Here is a 19,122-nt window from a genome sequence, read left to right as displayed (position 1 = left end):
CAAATGATGTTTTCTCAACAAGTTGGGTTAAAGTTGATGGTGTAGAATATAGAGCTGGACTTGTAATTTGCACTGCAGTGGAAGATGATTTGCCAGTTTTTTGTGAAATAAGTGATGTACTTTTGGTTGAAAATCTGATTTATCTATTAGGAAACAAGCTATTCACAGAGATTTTTGATGAACATCATCATGCATTTAGAGTACTGAGGAAAGGTGTATTGTTAAAATGTCTAAGCTTAAATTTTATAAGCCGTTTGGCATTCAAAGTTCTTATAGTGTTGCAGATGGTTTGTATATTGTACTTTGCTTTGTAATTTAATTGAATTACACAATTGACTTGGAATTGGGAAAGAAAACAAATAAATGTTGTTGTTATGGAAATTAATTTGTGTGTGGATTTTATTTAACAAATTTTAAAGTACATAGGTTAACACTGAACAGAGTGACACTACCACTCCCAAATGTAACTCTGCCGTATTTAATTTTAATCCCTCTTGGTGTTTCCTTAACACTTTTATGAGTTAAAAAAGGTAACTCTGAAAAAGTGTTAAATATTTAACTATTTTGAAAGTGTTAATTTAACTCTAGAAAGTGTGGAGCTATATAAACTCTGAAATAGAGTTAAAATCAACTTTGTGAGAGTCAAATCAACACTGGACTTTGTACTGTGTAGAAATGTTGGTGTAGCAGCACATGAGTGTGACTGAGTCATGCCTCTCCAAAGTAGGGACCAGAATGAATCATACAGGGTGTGTGTGTGTGTGTCTGATAATAACTGAGAGCACTGTGGGTCATTAGTCACCCTGCCTGTAAGCTCTGAGCCTGCATTAGAGTCATACTGTCCTTTAGACTCATCACTGGGCAGTGCCAGAAGTTGCTACCTCATGCTTCTTACTTTAGCTGTTTAATCTCCATCTTGTCTGTGCCTTCACATAGCCGTGTGGGAAATAAAAGGATTATGCATTGTGTTCAATTAATAAAATACCCTGATGGCAAAACTGCTAATAAGGACGAGAACCAGGGCTACAACAGAGTGTAATGAGACATTCAAATGGCATATTTTTGCCTGACCAACAGCCGAAAAACCAAATACATCCAGATTACAACAATGTAAGACAGAAAGAAAACACAAAATCTTCACATAAGAGAAGTTAGAACCTGTGAATTGTTGGGATGTTTCATTGAAAAATGATTAAATCAATTGTGGCCTTGATGATCAATCAAATCATTTTTCAGCAGGGTTGCTGCATACTTTTAAAAATCTAATTTAAGACTTTCTAAGACTGAAACACAAAAACACGTGCACATTAACACAGGTGTAAGTGTAGCCATTTTTCATTCAACAGCTAACCATTCCTGGGAGCCTACTTTTCATCTTAGACAGATTTCCTTAATTTGCATCTCCCCATCTTACTTGCTTCTTCTTCTCTTTCTGTTTGCAGAAAATGTGGGAGACAGTGGACATACAGGCTAAGTCACGTGAATGCAAGACGTAGCACGCATATCCACAAAAATTAGTAATAAAAAATTATAATGCTAACCAGATATAGTAATATAGGTAGATTTGATAAAGTATTCAGTCATGTCTCAGTTAGTGAAAGCATCGTTTCAAAGTTTGATAACTCATGGGCAAAAATAAGAGTTAAGACATTTTATGACCTTAAATTATGTTAAATTTAATACATTTAAAGACTTAAGGATCTGTGGGAACCTTTTTCAGCTCTAAAGGGAAGTGATATTTATTTGGATGAAGTCAGATGCCGAGTCCGCACATGATAACAATAAAAACAAGTCCAAACAACTTACAAATTAAATGAATGAATGCAAGATTAACACAAGTTTATAATATATTCATAGAGTATACAGCACTTGCTTAGTTCTTGCTGTGATCTCTAAAATATGTATCAACATGGAAGAATATTGTAAAGATGAAGACGTGCCCAGAGTGTTCCCTCTGGCCAAATCCAAATCTACATGCTGTGAACTTGAAGAGCCACTGAAGTCTTCAGAACTGTTCAGGTGCATGTACGTTAAGTAGAGCAGGTACAAAAACGAAAAAACAAGACAGCACTGTTGACATCAGTAAGAAAGCTGCACTCTAAACCTAATGTGTTAAGTAACATATGAATCAAGGAAAAGGAACAGATCTAACAGAACAGGAAGTTCACTTGAATGACTTTGGAATCTGTTATTTACCACCAAATTATTAGGTCTAGGTCAAAGTGTTTGTCATATGCACAGTTAGGAAATGTGTTTCCCTGTAAAATGAAGTTCTTACTTTGCTGTCCACATGAGTGCCACAAAATACAAATGAAATAGAAAGTAGATAAATAAGTAACACAAAATCTAAGGCACTTCAAGCAGCAATTAATAATATCCTTTTACTGTATCCAAAAAGACTACTTCAATATGATCTCAAATAGTGAAAGCAGAAAACAGTGAAGGGACAGATGACAAAGTGCATTGCAAACTCCAGAGAAAGTAGCCTTTGAAATGTATTTTTTTACATATACTAAAAACTGTGCTTGTCTGTTTTCTTTGTTCTTTATTTTATTGCAAGACCTGAGCTTCAAAGCCATCCTTAAGTGAACCGCACATTTCACATTGTTAATGCTTTTCATCCTTACTCTGAAATCCGTTAAGACCCTGCAGAAGGCATGGCACTGTCTTGTCAGCTGGGAATCCAGATGTTGAGTACAACTCGTGTTCATTATCAGTTTTCACAACATGTAACACTAGATAGCAGCAACATGGGGTACAGTATAAAGGTTTGGTGACAAATTTCTCAATGACTCACAGATGTTTAAATTGTTCTTTGAGAGTCTTATCACTGTGGGAACCCAGATAGAACCTTCTTTAATCATGATAATTACCATATCGCAGGGAAAATATTCCGTTGTTTGCTCACGGTTGAAATCCCATATACCGACAAGAAGAACTTGGTTTCTGACTTCTTTTAAAATTTTTTATGATCTCAGGTTTGTCTAAATTGGGTTCATCTGATGTGAATGTCAAGTATTTCATGCTGGTAATTTGAGCAACTTTGAACTGATAAGAGTGTGCAGTTGTGTGAGACAGACGGATGTGGGAGTCTGCACATTGGCTGAGCTTGAGTGCAACTGACATTAAGATTGCTTATCAAAAGCGTTCCGTCAGTCTGAACAGCATCAAAAAGGCATCAGCTAAGTTGCATTCTGGTTTTTCACCATTTCTTCAGCCTACCCACCACATCTGTGATTCATTTTTGATTTTTACGTCTTTAATAATCCTTCACCTAGCCTATTTTCTCTACTTAGAGTTAAGAGTATAGTAGAATTTTGATAGACCCCACTTGGGAAGTCGCTGATGTTCTCAGTCGGAATAGTTGCTGAAAGGTGACTGGAAGCAGTGTCACAGTATTTCTCCTTCAACCCATATTGTGCTGTGTTTTGTCCTGGTCCCTTCTATGGTGGCTGTCTTGATCTCTAGCCACCTCCAGCCACAGTTGTCAATATTGGCCAGAGGGGATTGGCTTCAGACCAGTGGTGCCGAAAGAGAAATGTAGCGAGCTCTCTCTGGGCTGCAACCTAATGTCATTTAACACTGCTGTGTATGTGCATATAAGTGTTTAGGCAACTTTCCAATGTTACAAACTGATTTGAAATGAGGGAAAGTTTTCTTTTTCACTTTCATCAAACTAGTGAGGATAAAATTATGCACCACCCTCGCTGAGAAATGTGCCTGAAATTTGTTTTGTGCCAGACACGCTGTGGTGGCCTAAAGTGATAGGCTAGGTGATGGATTTTCTTATCAACGAACTGAAATTCTGCAGGAGGGCTCATAAGAATTTCAATATTCAGAGAGGTGACAGCGTAACGGCTGTAGAGAGAAGAAAATGAGTGTTTGTGTATGTTTGTATGCATGACTACAAATATACATTCAGCAAAGGAGCTTCAAAAAGGTCCACTATGCTAATATTGACTGCGACAGAGCTCCACTTAAAAGTGTATTCCCTCAAGCTTGAGAAAAGTGCATAGAGGCAAATCCACCTTATTGGAACTGGTGTCAATCAGACCCATCTTTCAAGAAAGAACATAGGCCTCAGTGGTAAGATTAGTAGCTGGACACAGCAGTAATAGCAACTCACTCTAAACACTGAGCACCTTAATGAACAGCCTGTGATATCGGCTATAAATACTCTAACAGTGGAGGCTGCTACAGTAGGCACATAAATGAGTGAGAAACACTGAAACGGACACAATGCTCTGCTGCTCCTGTGTACAGCAGAAACAGCACTAGGAGGCAGCTTCTGTTGCACATCTGAGATAAAAATGTCAGCGGCACAGCATAGCTCATTGATTACCACACAGCCCACCAACACTTTGTCAGCTCTCGTTTTCCCTTTTATATGTTGCCCTTCCTTTCATTTATGTTGCTTATTCACATAAAACACACATCAGGCCCATAGCCCTACAGAAATAGGCTCGGTTTTTGTTGCTCACAATTTATATACACAACAAATGCCAAAATAGTAATAAAACACTCGTGTTGCCGGTGTCCACTGAGCCACTGGGCTGCCATCTCCGGGATTAATTGCAGTTGCAACTCTGGGGTTCCGCTTAGTGGAAGACGCTTATTTTACTCTGAAACAGAGGCTAATTGAGTGTTTTCAAATGATAGGTAATTATTTGTTTGCATCTTAGCTCTTATTCTGCATGCTGGCCTCCTCAGCTGCATCCACCAGCTCAAGGGACCTGTTGTCTTGGGAAGAGCCGAGCCACAAAAACAATTTTGGCTAATTATGTGGCTGAACAGCAAAGATTTGTAAAACGCCTGTGAAGACTATCCCTCCAGTAATGCGTTAGTAGTACCAAAACAAAGGCAGCGTGAAAAGGTGTGAAACCGGATTTGGGCCATTAAAGACATTTTCTTTAAGAAAAAATAAAGACGAGCTATTCGAGTAGTTGTGGGAAAAGCACAAAGACCTCGAAGGCACAGAGATTCTAAATCAAGCTGTGCCCAGGCAGAACCATTCCTATTCTGGGAGAGTAGGACACAGTGGAATATGAATGAAAGGAGGGAAAATGAAAGTCAGACAGGAGAAAGAAATTTATCACAGTAGAATGATGAGTGGAGAAGGTGGAAAACAAAGTAGTAAACTGCTACAAAAAGCATGCGTCACAGAAGACACTAAGATAGCAGAAATATACAGCTCCTACTGATGGCTGACCTTTGGCTAAGATTAACATAAAACTAAATTTATACAGTTCTGTCGCCATAAATGACTACTGCTTTATAATCCTGATCAATGTTGGTGTCCCCTGGTGAGATTCTAGGCTTGAAATAAAACACAGTGAGTCTACAACTTATCCTGTATGTCTTGATGCAATGGGTTAGATTAGATTAGAGCAGAAAATTAAATGACCTCAGTATATGAATCTTGTGCATTGCTTCAGACATATAAAGTGTAGAAAAAGCAAGATTCCTGATCTAGCTTATCTCTGGTCGAGTGATTTTTCAGAGAACAGATAAGGGACAGAGCAGGGAGAAGGGGCTTATCAAAAACCACACACACATACATGCGTGCAGAGCCAAGCTACATCATCACTCAGCCACAGTTTGCTCACAGTGGCACTGATACATACAGCCAACATCTCAAACTCACAAACATTTTGGTGTTCAAAGCAAATCACACATCTGCACACAGGCACACACACATAACTCCCACACCAAAGATTCTGAGCTATGGCCTTGAGAAACACAGACTGAGATAGATAAAAAAATAAAATAAAAGACCTTGTATGTGAGGGTGTGTGTGCATGTGTGTGAGAGACATTTAAAAGAAAAATAATCACTCTTAGATCACTCCTTCCCTTTTTAATTGGAGATTTACCCCACTAGGCTGAATATTAAAGCCTTGGTCTTGGCTGGAGAAATGTGCAAACCAAATTAGTAAACACCCAACTTTAACTATGCTTCACAGGAGTGGTGAATATTCATAAAGTCAAGGGAGAGTTGAATCCATTGCTTCTTGCGATACTGCTGCACAGCAGCGAGGCTGGTTTTCCTCCTTGTATTGGTAATATCCATAATCACACTGTTAACCTGCTCTGATATTACAGAGCAATGGTCTGAGAAGCCCAGGGGTGAAGGGAGCCAGGCATCGCTCCATGAAATTCTGCTGCTACCATTTATTGAGCAAGAAATAGAGACAGAGGGCAAACCAGAGTGACAGATACAGGGAAGGAAAAAGAACACAGTGGATGAGATATATTAATGATAGATTCATACACATTGACAAACAGAATCACTGCTGAAACTGGAGCCACAAGGGGCCTCCTCCTCTTGCCATGAGGAACAGCAGGATGATGATAAATGAAAATAACTTCAGAAACAATGTGAAGGATGGAGATCAAACTGGGTTAATTTTCAAGCCACTGGGAGAGGGAGGTAGAGTAAATAGATATTTTGAACAGATGAACAGGATGAGTGTTTTTTTAGATCTAAAGATGCTATGGAAACAAATGTGCCACCATGGTGAGCGCATCCGACAAAAAGCTTAGGCAGCGAAGCACAGCGTTATGTAAATGAGGAGGAAGAATTTAGATAAGGAAAAAACCCCTCAGTTTTACCAAAAATTGTCTAAAATATTGAGTATGTTACAGTGTCTAGTATTCAGAGGTATTGTATTGTGTTGTGTTGTACAAGTACGAGTTGAGTGCTGTTGACCTTTAGTTTATGCCTGGAGGCAGCATGTCACCCTGATTGCCATGTCATAAAATTGTAAAAGCAACTGGGAACACCACACACACTCGCACAAGCTGCACTTGACTCTGACATGCAAAAAATAAATAAGTAAAAAAATAAAAATAAAATAAAACTCTCCCTCTCTCCTCCTCCAATTATTTATGTTAATAGCGCCCTTGTACTCCTACTGTACATGACTTTATGTCAATCTGTCTGCAGCCATAAAAAAAAAGCACATTTTCCTAAATAATAAAAGCCTACTACTTGTTAGTACAGTAACTACAGTACATGAAAAATTAATGTGAAGAGCACTCCAAGGGTTGTCCTATTGATTTTTCATAGACTCAGATCAGTCAATCTATCAATGGATGCAAGAGGGGAGGCAGAAACACTGAAAGAGGTGCTGTGGGTGTACAGCAGCAGTGATGGACTACTGAAAAGGAAATGTGCAAAAATGTCCCCCGCCTAGTATATGCCCTTCACTTCAAGGGCTCAGCTCAGGAAAATGGAAGCTGTCAGCACCTTCAGACATACAGTAAGAAGATGCAACCCTACTGGATGAAAAAAACCCTAGAGAGGAAAAATCACCTCTCACTCTCACTTAAAGATCACAGAGTGATGAAAAAAGCTCCTGCGTGCAAACGCACTCACCTAGGCATTTCAACACACTCGCACCTCTATGTGTGTCTTCCACTCTCTGTGTGAGATGAGGTCAATAAAAAAAAGACAAGTCGAGCCTCCAGCTGTCCCCTCCAGCTCATTTCTCAGACGGCGGCCTGACTCAGAGCGCTGGGATTCTGTGAGGATGCTGGATGAGTTATTTGCCGAGTGTAACTAAGCCCACTACTTTTTTCCATGTCACCCATGCTGAATTCCCTGATGCCAGAACAGCCCCCGTCAGGCTCTGTCACCCTGGGTTTTTTTTTGGAACCGAAGTAAAAAGATTCCGCTTCCATTTCCATTCAGCTCTCGTCAGTTTAATTCCTTTACGTCCTGTGTCTTTCGCTCATCCCCCTGAGATTCCTCCTCTGGTTCCATCTATTAATACTGACACGTTCAGTGCTTACATTTCATCCCACTCCACATGTTGAAGCCCTAATTAAAAATCACTCGTGCCTTCCTATCTGCTTAATAAAAAATGAGTAGAAAATCAGACAGATTCAGGCTTCGGGCGTATTATAAATGATCGCATTTACCTACAGGGTTCTGTGCTGTATTCCAGGACACTGTGGAGTCTGTCTGTAGTATTTTCCTGAAGTGCAGAGATGCTTTTTTTCTTTGTTTTGTTTTGTTTTTACTTTGCATACAGTTCAATATTTTGGTGATCAAAAGGAGCAGTAGGTTGTGTGTGTCACTGGCTGTCTGCTCAGATAGCAACAACACTGGAAAGTGCATGGAACACCTCTATTCATAGGTCTTTTTGCATGCCTCCAAAAAACTACACCAACCCCCTTGTTATTTGGGTACCTGTTTCACATTCATTATAGTCATCAGCCAGCAGAAAAATAAGGAAAAAAATGCCTGCAAGACAGTAAAGATTAATATCTGATTCTGAAAGAAAATGCTATCATATTCTTTCCCATAAATTCTAAATCAATGTTAATTGATTAAATGCAAATAATGTGGTTACTATGTCGAACACTGTTATTATAAATAAATGCCTTTGTGCTTTGGGACCATGGTAACTGCGAGACTTTCAATATGTCTAGAAATGTGAATTCAGCATAATAAGAGACATCTCACCTTTGCAGTGTGTTTAGGCAGCAGTATTTTAACACCTATGACTTTCTACCACTCATATTAGAATAATAATTTGCTCTGACAGTACATCATGCTGGAAGCGCACTGCTTCTACATGGGATGAGAAGAGCTGATGATTGGCCATAATTGTTACCAACCCTTAATATAGTCACTGATAACAATAATGGGTTCTTCCTATTTCCACCCTGCTGCCACGCGTCTCCTATGTGGAGCACGCGTAATTGTGCTTTGCACCTTGCATCAAATTAGTGGTCTTTTTGGACCACCTCAGACATGTGAAAATGGGAACACGTATTTTCTTGAGGGGAATAGATGAGACTTGCAAAGATGCGTAGGATATTAGATGATGCTTTTAAAACAGTGATGAACAGTAATGGTATAATTTTTTGGTATCAGTTTCTGATTTTCTCTTTGTCTACTTTTCTTTGAAAACAAAACAATAATTCTTGCTGAATACTGGTGATTATAAGCACATTTTATACAAACCCTTTTGTCATTTGGCAAATTAGGCCTTCTCAAGAATATCATGTTTTAATGGTGTTTACGCAAACAGAACTTTGCCTAAAATAGTCACTTCAGAGTATTTAAACCTCTTTACTTTTTGCACATTTAATGTACTGTAGATTTCATTTTAAATTGATAAAATTTATATTTTTGCCTATTAAACTGACATTTTTGCACATTTATTACAAGTCAAAAACTGATATCTCTTATTTAGAAAAGTATTCAGGCCCTTTGCTGTGGTCAGGTGCATCCTGTTTGCTTAAATCTTTCTTGAGATGCATCTACAACTTGACTGTAGTCCATCTGTGGCAAATTAACTGAACAACTTCAGAAAGTCTCACACACACACACACACACACACACACACACAAATATATAAGGTCTCACAATTCACACTGCATGTCAGGACAAAAAACACAAGTCATCAAGTTAAAGGAACTCTCACTACATCTTTGTGATGGTGAGGCATAGATCTGTGCAAGGTAAAAAGCCATTTCTAAAGATTTGGGTGTTACCAGGATAACAGTCGGCCAAGCTAAGAAATCATGTAAAAAAAGACCCCAGTCAGGGAGGTGACCAACAACCCAATTAACACAGAGCTACAGGCGTCCGCTGCTGAGACGGGAGTCAATTAAAGAAAAATGAATATGACAGTCTGCTTGGAGTTTGCCAAACAGCGCTTAAAGGACTCCAGAAGCATGAGGAAAAGGATTCTCTGGTCTCTGAAACAATACTGAATTCTTTGTTACAGAACTCCAACCACTTTTTCTGGCAAACACCAGGCACCGCACATCACCTGATTAATACCATCCCTCCAGTAAAGCATGCTGGTGGTGGTGTCCTGCTATAGAGTGTTGTAGGGATGATGTTTTGTTGTAGGCCAGCCCGGAAATTAGCATCACCCTGGCTCCCTTGATAAAATGCAGGTGGGATTTTTCCATAGACTATAAAAAAAACTACACCACAGTCCCATGACTTCAATGTTACCACAACAGCTTCCAACTTGTAATTTCATTTCTAGTGCTTACCGTTTCTACCAAGTCCTTTCCTCTTAGTGTGACCTGTTTAAAAATAACAAGGCTATAAAGGCAGACTAGTGAGTAGATGAATCTCCGTGATGATGTGTCAAATCACAGACAGCCTCTGTAGCCTCATTTAGCCTCTGGTTAGCAACCACTTTTTTAAAATCATAAGCATAAACTTTATTGCCAAGTATCAAAAATACAAGGAATTTGACTCCAGCCTGATGTGCACAGCAATAAAACCAAAATAAATACAAAATATATACAAGTTAAAAAGAGCAAACATAGACTAGCTGTTCAAGAGTGTAATAGCCTGGGGGAAGAAACTGTCTATGTCTGGTTGTCTTGGCACACAGTGACCTGTAACACCGTCCAGAGGGGAGGAGTTCAAAGAGTTTGTGTCCAGGATGCAAGTGGTCCGCAGAAATCCTCTCTGTCCCCCTTTTGACCCGTGAGGTGTACAGGTCCTCCATGGAGGGCAGGCTGGCACCGATGATTTTCTCTGCCATTCTGACTGTCCGCTGGAGTCTGTTCCTGTCCCAATTGGTTGCCAAGCCAAACCAAAGAGAGATGGAAGTACAGAGAAAAGAACTGATGATTCCCCTATAGAACCGAATCAGCAGCTCCTGAGGCAGATTGAACTTCCTGAGCTGACACAGGAAGTACATCCTCTGCTGTGCCTTTTTAATGATGGCACTGATGTTGGTTGTCCACTTCAAGTCCTGAGAGATTGTGGAGCCCAGGAACTTGTAGGACTCCATGACTGAAACAGTGCTGCTGAGTATGGTGAGCGGAGATAGGGTGGGGGAGCTCCTCCTAAAATCCACTATCATTTCCAATGCGTTCAGCTCCATGTTGTTATGACCACACCACAGGGCCAGCTGTTCAACCTCTCATCTGTAAGCTGACTCACCACCGTCTTGAATGAGACCGATGACCATTGTGTCATCTGCAAACTTCAGGATTTTTACAGAGGGGTCTCTTGAGGTGCAGTCATTAGTATAGAGGAAGAACAACAGCGGGGAGAGCACACATTCCTGGGGTGCACCTGTGCTGTAGACCGGGTGCTGGATGTAGTTTTCCCTAGCCTTACCTACTGCTTCCTGTTTGTCAGAAAGCTGGTCCACAGGCAGGTGGGGTCAGGCACAGTGAGCTGGGGTACTTATCATGGGGTATTTACTGACATATTTCATAAAACATATAAAAAAATGTATTGGCCTTGTGTTAACCACAGACTTTATTTAAGGCATCCAACAAAAAACCCATTGACTTCAGGGCAAGAGAACTGAAAGTGCAAAAATGCTAATGCAGTTCTGGGTTTTTGGACTCACTACTCTATAGGATAGGGGTTCTTCTCAGCAGCAGGGACAGGGAGATTGGTCTGAACCAAGGGGTGAATGCAGCCAAATTTAGAGGAGATTACAAAACCTGCTCCAGAGTGTTCAGAACCTGAGACTGAGGTGACACTTCAAGAGGATCTGCCAGAAAGAATGGGATAAACTGCCCAAATCCAGATGTGAAAAGCTTATAGAGACTTACCTAAGAAGACTCAAAGCTGTAACTGCTGCCAAAGGGGCTTCTACAAAGTACTGAATTAAGGGTCTGAATACTTTTGAAAATTATAAACATGCTTTCACTTAGTAACCCATAATGACAGAGTGTAGACTGAAGTGGACAAATCATTTTAAAGTGTGAAAAAAGTGAGGGGGTCTGAAGCCACAGTATATGATCAAATATTACATACAGATGGATGCTAACTTGTCCAAGGATTCAGCACCAACTCTCAGCATTTCACAGGTTTGATACTGACAATTTAGTCTGCAATTAAAAAGTAGTGAGATATGATATACAGTCCTATTGATGAGGAGCAATAACATAGCAAGGGACAGCTCACTTATCATGGATTTAAACATATAAGAATAACATCTCACAAAATATACAACACTGACAGTTTTCATTTTTTACATTAATTTTCATAAAAGCAAATAGAAAGTGCCTGAAAATGTGTTCTTCCATTTTAATATTAGTCTTCATCTGTAATTATTATACCTGTAGGTACAATCTTTTGTACATTAACAAGTGAATTTTGCTTGAAGCATTTCAAGTAGTTTCACCAATGTACAACACAACGAAGCAGTGCTTTAAAATGGAGCAAAAGCAACTAGATGTGATGAAAACAAGACGTGACTGAAAAACAAGAGGAGAAAGCATCAGCTCAGCAACTGCAGCAGTGAGACAGAGTTCACAGATCCATACCAAAATAGAATGGTGTGCTGTTAAAATTAAGTGGTTTGAATCTGAAGAACTGTATGATACTCTGACACAATCCATTCTTATATTGCTCGTACACATCAAAAGGTGCACATACTGTAAAAGAAAAGTGTATCTTTCACAGTGGCCTCACATACTGTATCCCTCTGTTCCTTTCCTAAAAGGGGACCAGAACACAACATGCAGTAGCCACGGAACCAGAGGAGCTAGCTGACAACAAGAGTAGGGGTTGTGTACATCTTTGAACTAGGCCTTGTTCAGATTCGTAGAAGAGACATCAAAATACAGTGCCGTCTGAGTTTGAGAACCGAGGTCGAACCTGGCTTTGGGTCAAATCTGAGAGGATGGTGGAGCAGTTTAAAGTGCTGGAATACTAGGAGTCACTGCACAAATGCATCAGAAACAAAAGGCAAGTACAGAATCACATTGTCCATACATACACAGTCTAATTTATTCAATCTTAATAGTCATGTATGGCATGCCCCGGCCCAGGGGAAGGCCTGGCGAAACACAGAATAAGACCCCTCTTCCCAGTACCCAGACATCCACCAGCAACAACAGATTTATAGCACTTAGAGAATTTATTCCTCACAATATTTAAACAAAGACTTGGCTTTTGTTTGACAAAAACCTAGGGCTATCAAGATGGGACAAGATGCCATTGACAGCATGCCGTCTGCAAAGGCAAAAATGACTGTGATGGCTGGTATACTGGCAGCTGTGAAGAGCAGAGCGCTTGGACCTGGGAGGAGTTGGCTTTTGAATCTGGTAGCTAGAGGCTTTTGGAAAACCTACACTCATTCACACTCATCAGCCAGTCAAAACAGCCCACCTGCATCCCATTTCACACAGTTACACACAAAGGAAGAGGGAGCGAGAGCGAGCAAAAGAGAAAGATCAACAGACATATACAGTGCCTAAAGCACAGCAATCTGCAATATACAAAAACAAATACGTCCTGGGATGCAACGTGTAATCACACCTTTCTGCCATGAGACAAAGGCTGGAAAAAAACGTAAAACAGCGCAGTCATTATATTTCTGTGTTTTCCCATGAGTGAAACCCTTGCCTGTTGACCTCCACCGGCACCCATACAGCAACTGGCAGTGTGGAAGACCTTAATTGTTAACTCCATTTATTCATTTCTATTTACAGTCAACAAGCAACTTGCAAGGAGTGTGTTAGTGGTCAAAGTATTAAGTGATCAAGCTTAAATTAAGCCATTAAAGAGCATTGGCTTTATGGTGTTCAGCCATGCAAGGTATATTTTGTTATAATACTATTCAAGGCAAAACATTCTTACATTGCAAAGGGCATGACATTTACAACCATTTCCCCTGCATGATCATAGAAGCATGGACTTACAGACTAAGTGGCTACAAACATGATCTAAAGCAGGAGAGGAAATTAAAATACATGCACAATGATTTAGAAAATAATTGTGAAAAGAGACAATAGAGATCAGCTATAGTACTTTTTCTTTGAGGCAAGAGTTCTAAAACTATTATGTTAACGAAAGGTATATAAATCTACTATTTGCTGTGTGGGGTATATTTGCATGGCAGCATAGAAAATATGACAGAACAGAGCACTTATTATAAAAGGCTCTTGTGCAAGGTCCCATGATAGCCTTTATAACAATGATAAACGGCTGAAACGTTCTGCTAAGCTACATTGTATAACTTGCACCTTTAGGACTTTTTCTACTAAGCATACCAAAAAGGATTTCTGCAAAACAGAACAGGGGGATTAATATCCTGGAAAAAATGATACAGCTTTTAACCTCATTTTGTTTTCAGTTTCCTCTCTATCTTCATCCATAACACTGGTATTTTATGGAGGCTTGATCGAGACAGCCTAGTATGCTTGTTTTTTCACAATTCTTCTACAATAGCAAACAACAACAATGGAGCCAACAGCAGAATGCCATAAAGTTTATGATGAAAATCTGAGAAGAGTTTCAATTCTTTCTTGATAGCCTCTATAATGACAAGTTTCTATTTGTCTGATAAATAAGCAACAACTTAAATATGGGTTCAGCCATCTGGCAGAGACACACCAAGCGACACAGGCTGACTGTTGTGTCAAGTCGCCTTTGTTTGGGCCAGTCAGGTCAAAATAGTGGCACTTGAACATGTCGTGCAGACTACAACTGCCAACTAGCACATACTGTACGTTCTGCACCTGCGTGAGAGAAATAACTCTCCCTACCAGTAGGTGGCAGTAGTCTGTATTTGCCATTCATAAAGGGAAAGAAGAAGAGCTAGACTCCAAATATAGAGAGCCAATGTGAAACTGGAACTTCTGGATTGTGTTCTGGAAGAAAGAAAATCCCATTCAAAATCCCAGTGAAATTTCAAATTTGGCTAATGACAAAAAATCCATCCCTGGAACACAGTTTTTTCCAACAGAATGTTGTGAGTTTCACTACATTTGCTTATACTATGATGATATATTTATTTAAAACATATTATTGACAACAAAATATTTCTGTTTTTACTGGGCTTTAATGAACATCATTTCCCAGAAACCCGAACCCTTCATGGCTGAAAAGTCACCAGCTGATATCAGTTGACTGGATGGGAGTGGTCCCGAGTCAAGAGATGGCTGTAATTATTACACATCTTCTTATGTTTTATAACTTAAAAAGTTGAGAGAGGTGACCTAATATCAGAAACACACAGTTAATGCTGTGCTACTTACTTTCCAAAGTCCAGAAGAGTCTAGTAAATAAGTGACGTATAATGTGCATACCGCACTGCTGCAAAGCAATCATGGGAACTCTAGTTTTTCTGATGCTTAAAAAAAATGAATCGTTAATTAACCTTGTTAAAATCAAAAAGATTTCAACTTTCAGAAGTGTTGTAGTGGTTGGTGACTTGTCTTAGAATATGAAAAAAAAATCCAGAGGAACACACTTCATTTTCTTACAATGCCAAATGAGAGATTGCATAGAATAGAGCTCTTATTCACAATAGCTGCTGTTTATAGCTGCTTCTAATCAAGAATATGCCTTATAGGAAGTTGCAAATGGCACTGGCATTCTCTGTCCTTGGTCTTTTGGATGTGGAAGAAGAAAGGAGATCATGGAGGCAAACAACAGGGAGAAACCACACTAAATGGGCAAAATCAGGAATACTACAGTGAAACGCTCAAGGGGCTTTTCCAAACCATTCTCTTCTCATGCATCGATTGGCTAAGTTGAACAGTCAATCAGAGTGGTCTCTCTCGAGGATGAGGCCCGCTGCCAATTCAACATATCAAATCGGCTGGAAAGCCACCAACAGGTTCCAACTAGTACCAATGGTGCAGGACACATCAGAAAGGCGAGGGCGACAGATGCTCACCACTTGGGTCTGTCACGAGCCTAAGTTAAACTATTCCATTGTTAAATGGTATTGTTTGGTCAGACAGTATCCTCCTTGAATTCTACTGTATATCTGAGACAGAAAAGGCTGCAGTATCCACTGCAGTGATAATGCAATGCAGATGCATGACAAGGAAGGCAGGAAGCTTTACAATAGGGTATAGTGAAACATACATAAATAATATAAACAACTTTCCCATTGCAGTATAATGTAGACTAGCTCACTATTCTATCCTACCTCTTAATGAGGAGGCATTTAAGTGGTTGGGGCATGCCCAGGTTAGCATGACCCAGTAGTATATATATTAATAAACTTGCTTAATGAACTTGCTTTGGGGTAAAAACATGAATCAAAATGTGTAGAAACAGCCTGTTTAATATAGTAGTTAAGGCAAAGCAGAAACTTCTGGCACAACTTCACTCACTGCCAAGGTACATAAATGAGGAAAAATAAACTGAAAAGATAAAAAATAAAAATAAAAATTCCTGCAACACTTGTGGTGCACAGAACAGTTCTATTGCAAGACCAATGTGTTTTGGGTTAGGGCCTCTGTCAAGGTCTGTTACAAGCACATAACAAAAAGTAATATTGTTATAGAAGAGGTCTGAGGTACAAGTTTTGCATTTAATAAACAAGCCCTATAGAGGCTGTTTTTCACAGTCCAGGATTTACATTAACTGAGACAAACCCCTTATCAAGATCTAAGAGGTCGAAGGATGTAAGCATCATTTGAACCAAATGTTCTGGGTCAACTGCTCCATTCTTTCGTATTAGTTTTATTTTAGAGAACACAATCTGAAGAACCCTAGCATCGTTTAAATTTTAGGGGGACCACTCATGCGGCACCACTCTCTCTCTCACAGTCTATGCCCACAAAGGATTCTTAAGACAGAATGAAAATGGAGTGAGCACTGTGGAAGTATTCTGCATTCATCCTCTGCTGTGAACAGTATTCTTTTCACATAGGAGGAGCTCTTTGTACATTATTCAGGCTGAGAAGGACCTGGCTGTATTATAACCACTACACAACTCCCGTCACTCGGTGAGGAGCTGCACAATTACACCTATGCATCCCATCGATCCAGCTATACATATGGACTGACTCTCTTATGGCTCCACATGAATCATTAGTCACTAATTTCACACATGATTTTGATTTAAAATCCATACAATTTGGAGAGCAGTTCTTTACATATAAAAAGGTCTAACCTTTGAGCCAATGGTATTTAATACTTGTAACGTGCAATATATGATGTGACACTGTCCAATGTCAAGTTATTTATGAAAAACTAATCTAAAAACATTCTGTAAACAACCTAATCCCCATCAACAGAACCTGAGTCAAGATGGCCCATTTGCTCTGGTAATTCAACATCATTCTCTGTCTTGTACCACACTAAATTGCATCAGTCTGAAACTGACCAAGTGTCACGCTTCAGTGGGGAGCCCGATATCTCTAGCCTCGCAGGCCTTTTACTTCTCCATTCTACTTTCCTCAAAAGGTCATATTTTTTACTTTTACAGCATCCTAAAGTACACATTGCTCTGTACAATCTTTTCTGGCATCATATCGTCCTGTCAAACATTTCTTTAGGTTAAAGGGAAAAAAGGGACGAAAGCGCATGTGTATGACAAGGAGTCCTTGTGAATACTTTTGGTACTGGCTGATAAAAGTTTTACTCTGTGTCTTGGAAAATAAACACATTTTTCCTTCCCTTGCAATCTGTGAAATGCAGCAGAACACAGGAGGGTCACTTGCTCCCTGAGAATATACAAGTCTTGTGTGTTTAAATATACTTGGCCAAAAAAGCTGATTCTGATTCTGATTAAATCCCTTAAAATGAGTTGGCCTGTTGATCCTCCTTTGGCATTCTGACGTATCACAGTTGAACTGACAACCTGTGAGCTTAATGTGCATGTACTATGCCAGCCTCAGTCACACGCAAAGACAGGAGTTTCTTTTCACTGATGTTTAATGTTGTCTTCCTTTATGCCAAACACCAACACCTTACACCCAACACCGTAGAACTAACAAACAAGGTAAATATAACGGAAATAAACAACCACGTCACTTCACATCACATAGACATGGTGCAACAATAAATTCATAAACAAAAATGAGACATACCACTTTGGCTTGCTTGTGAGCAAAGGCTGGTAGTAAAACTCAAACTTCTTAAATTAATGTCTTAAGTGTCCTTTTCTTCTGTCCCTTTCTCTGCTGCTAGTCTTCTCTCTCTCGTCAAAGGACCGGAAGTAGCACAGCGGAAACAATAGTTCTGACAAAATAAAACTTATGGGACTAATTGTATTCAAAATAAAACTATCAATATACAAAACAAATACCAGTCATAATGTTGCATAAGAAATACAAACAAACAAAAATGTTGTACAAACAAAAATGTGCAACATCATAAACTTATCTGCTGCATAATAATGACCTTCACAGGATGCATAGAAAACTGCACAGACTCCATGACAGCAGCTACATGTACCATATTCGGGTTTGCAAGATGTGGGCAAATTACTTTCCAGCATACAGGATTAACTCGCTATAGGACCACCACTTTTTCCAAAAATCATGTTTGAACAATGTTTGCACAATGTCTGAACGCACACTGAAAGCTTACATGATGTATTTATTTAGACCATGTGGCCAACATTTCAACACACCGGTCTTCTTCAGGGCAAGTAACCTCCAGGGTTAGGACGGTCAGGTGAGGCTATAGAAGGGACGATGCTCGACTCGTCTGTGGTAATGTTAACTTCAGCACCTCACTTGATAGCGAGATTGCAGGTGGGTCCCAGATGTGTTGTACTTCAGTAAGCATCTGCTTTTTTGCAACTACTTACCTTGAGACGTCATTATTGTCTGATCAGCACAAGTTTGCTCGCTACTATCCCGCACTTTGTTCTTGTAAACATAATGTTACTAGCTTAATTTACTGAGAGGTCAATAGGACTGTAACTGGTCATTCTGATGGGGAATTTTAAGAACGTCCCTTGTTAGACCGCAAGGCAAATTACATCAAAACAGCCTGTTGCACTTATTGTTGCACAGTGCACATTCTTGGATTCAAAGAGGCCATTAACTTTTAATTTTTTTGTTTTTTTTTTTGTTTGTTTTTTTTAACCACGTTCAAAGGAATGTTCGAAATTTAAATCAAAGGCAAAAGTCCTAGCCCTGTAGTTTCAATCTACAGCCAGGGATCCAAATAAGTTTCAGAAACTATGGGCATAATACTACAATATTTCATCACTGCTGGTGGGGGTTTAATCAATAGCTCTTCAAATTAAAAGAATCATTACGAATGCAGTGCACATTTTCATCCACAAACCCCTGCCGAACTTCTGTAGATAACTCCCTTTCATCAAAATTAGTTTTGTTTCTGATTTACATTTCATGGGGTCTTATATTATATTCATACCAAATTTTATATGTATGTATATATATATATATATATACATAT

At 39.4% G+C, this 19,122-nt stretch overlaps 1 protein-coding gene across 2 annotated transcripts in view; it reads right to left on the bottom strand.

The window, feature by feature from the left end:
• furinb (furin (paired basic amino acid cleaving enzyme) b) overlaps window positions 1-19,122 on the bottom strand; it is an 88,875-nt gene that overhangs the window by 49,436 nt on the left and 20,317 nt on the right. The gene's annotated exons all lie outside the window — the stretch shown is intronic.

This window comes from Monopterus albus, unplaced genomic scaffold (genome assembly GCF_001952655.1).
Source record: "Monopterus albus unplaced genomic scaffold, M_albus_1.0 scaffold160.1, whole genome shotgun sequence".
Lineage (NCBI taxonomy): Eukaryota > Metazoa > Chordata > Actinopteri > Synbranchiformes > Synbranchidae > Monopterus > Monopterus albus.
The sequence above is the reverse complement of the archived record's forward strand: the minus strand, read 5'-3'. Positions and strand labels throughout refer to the sequence as shown.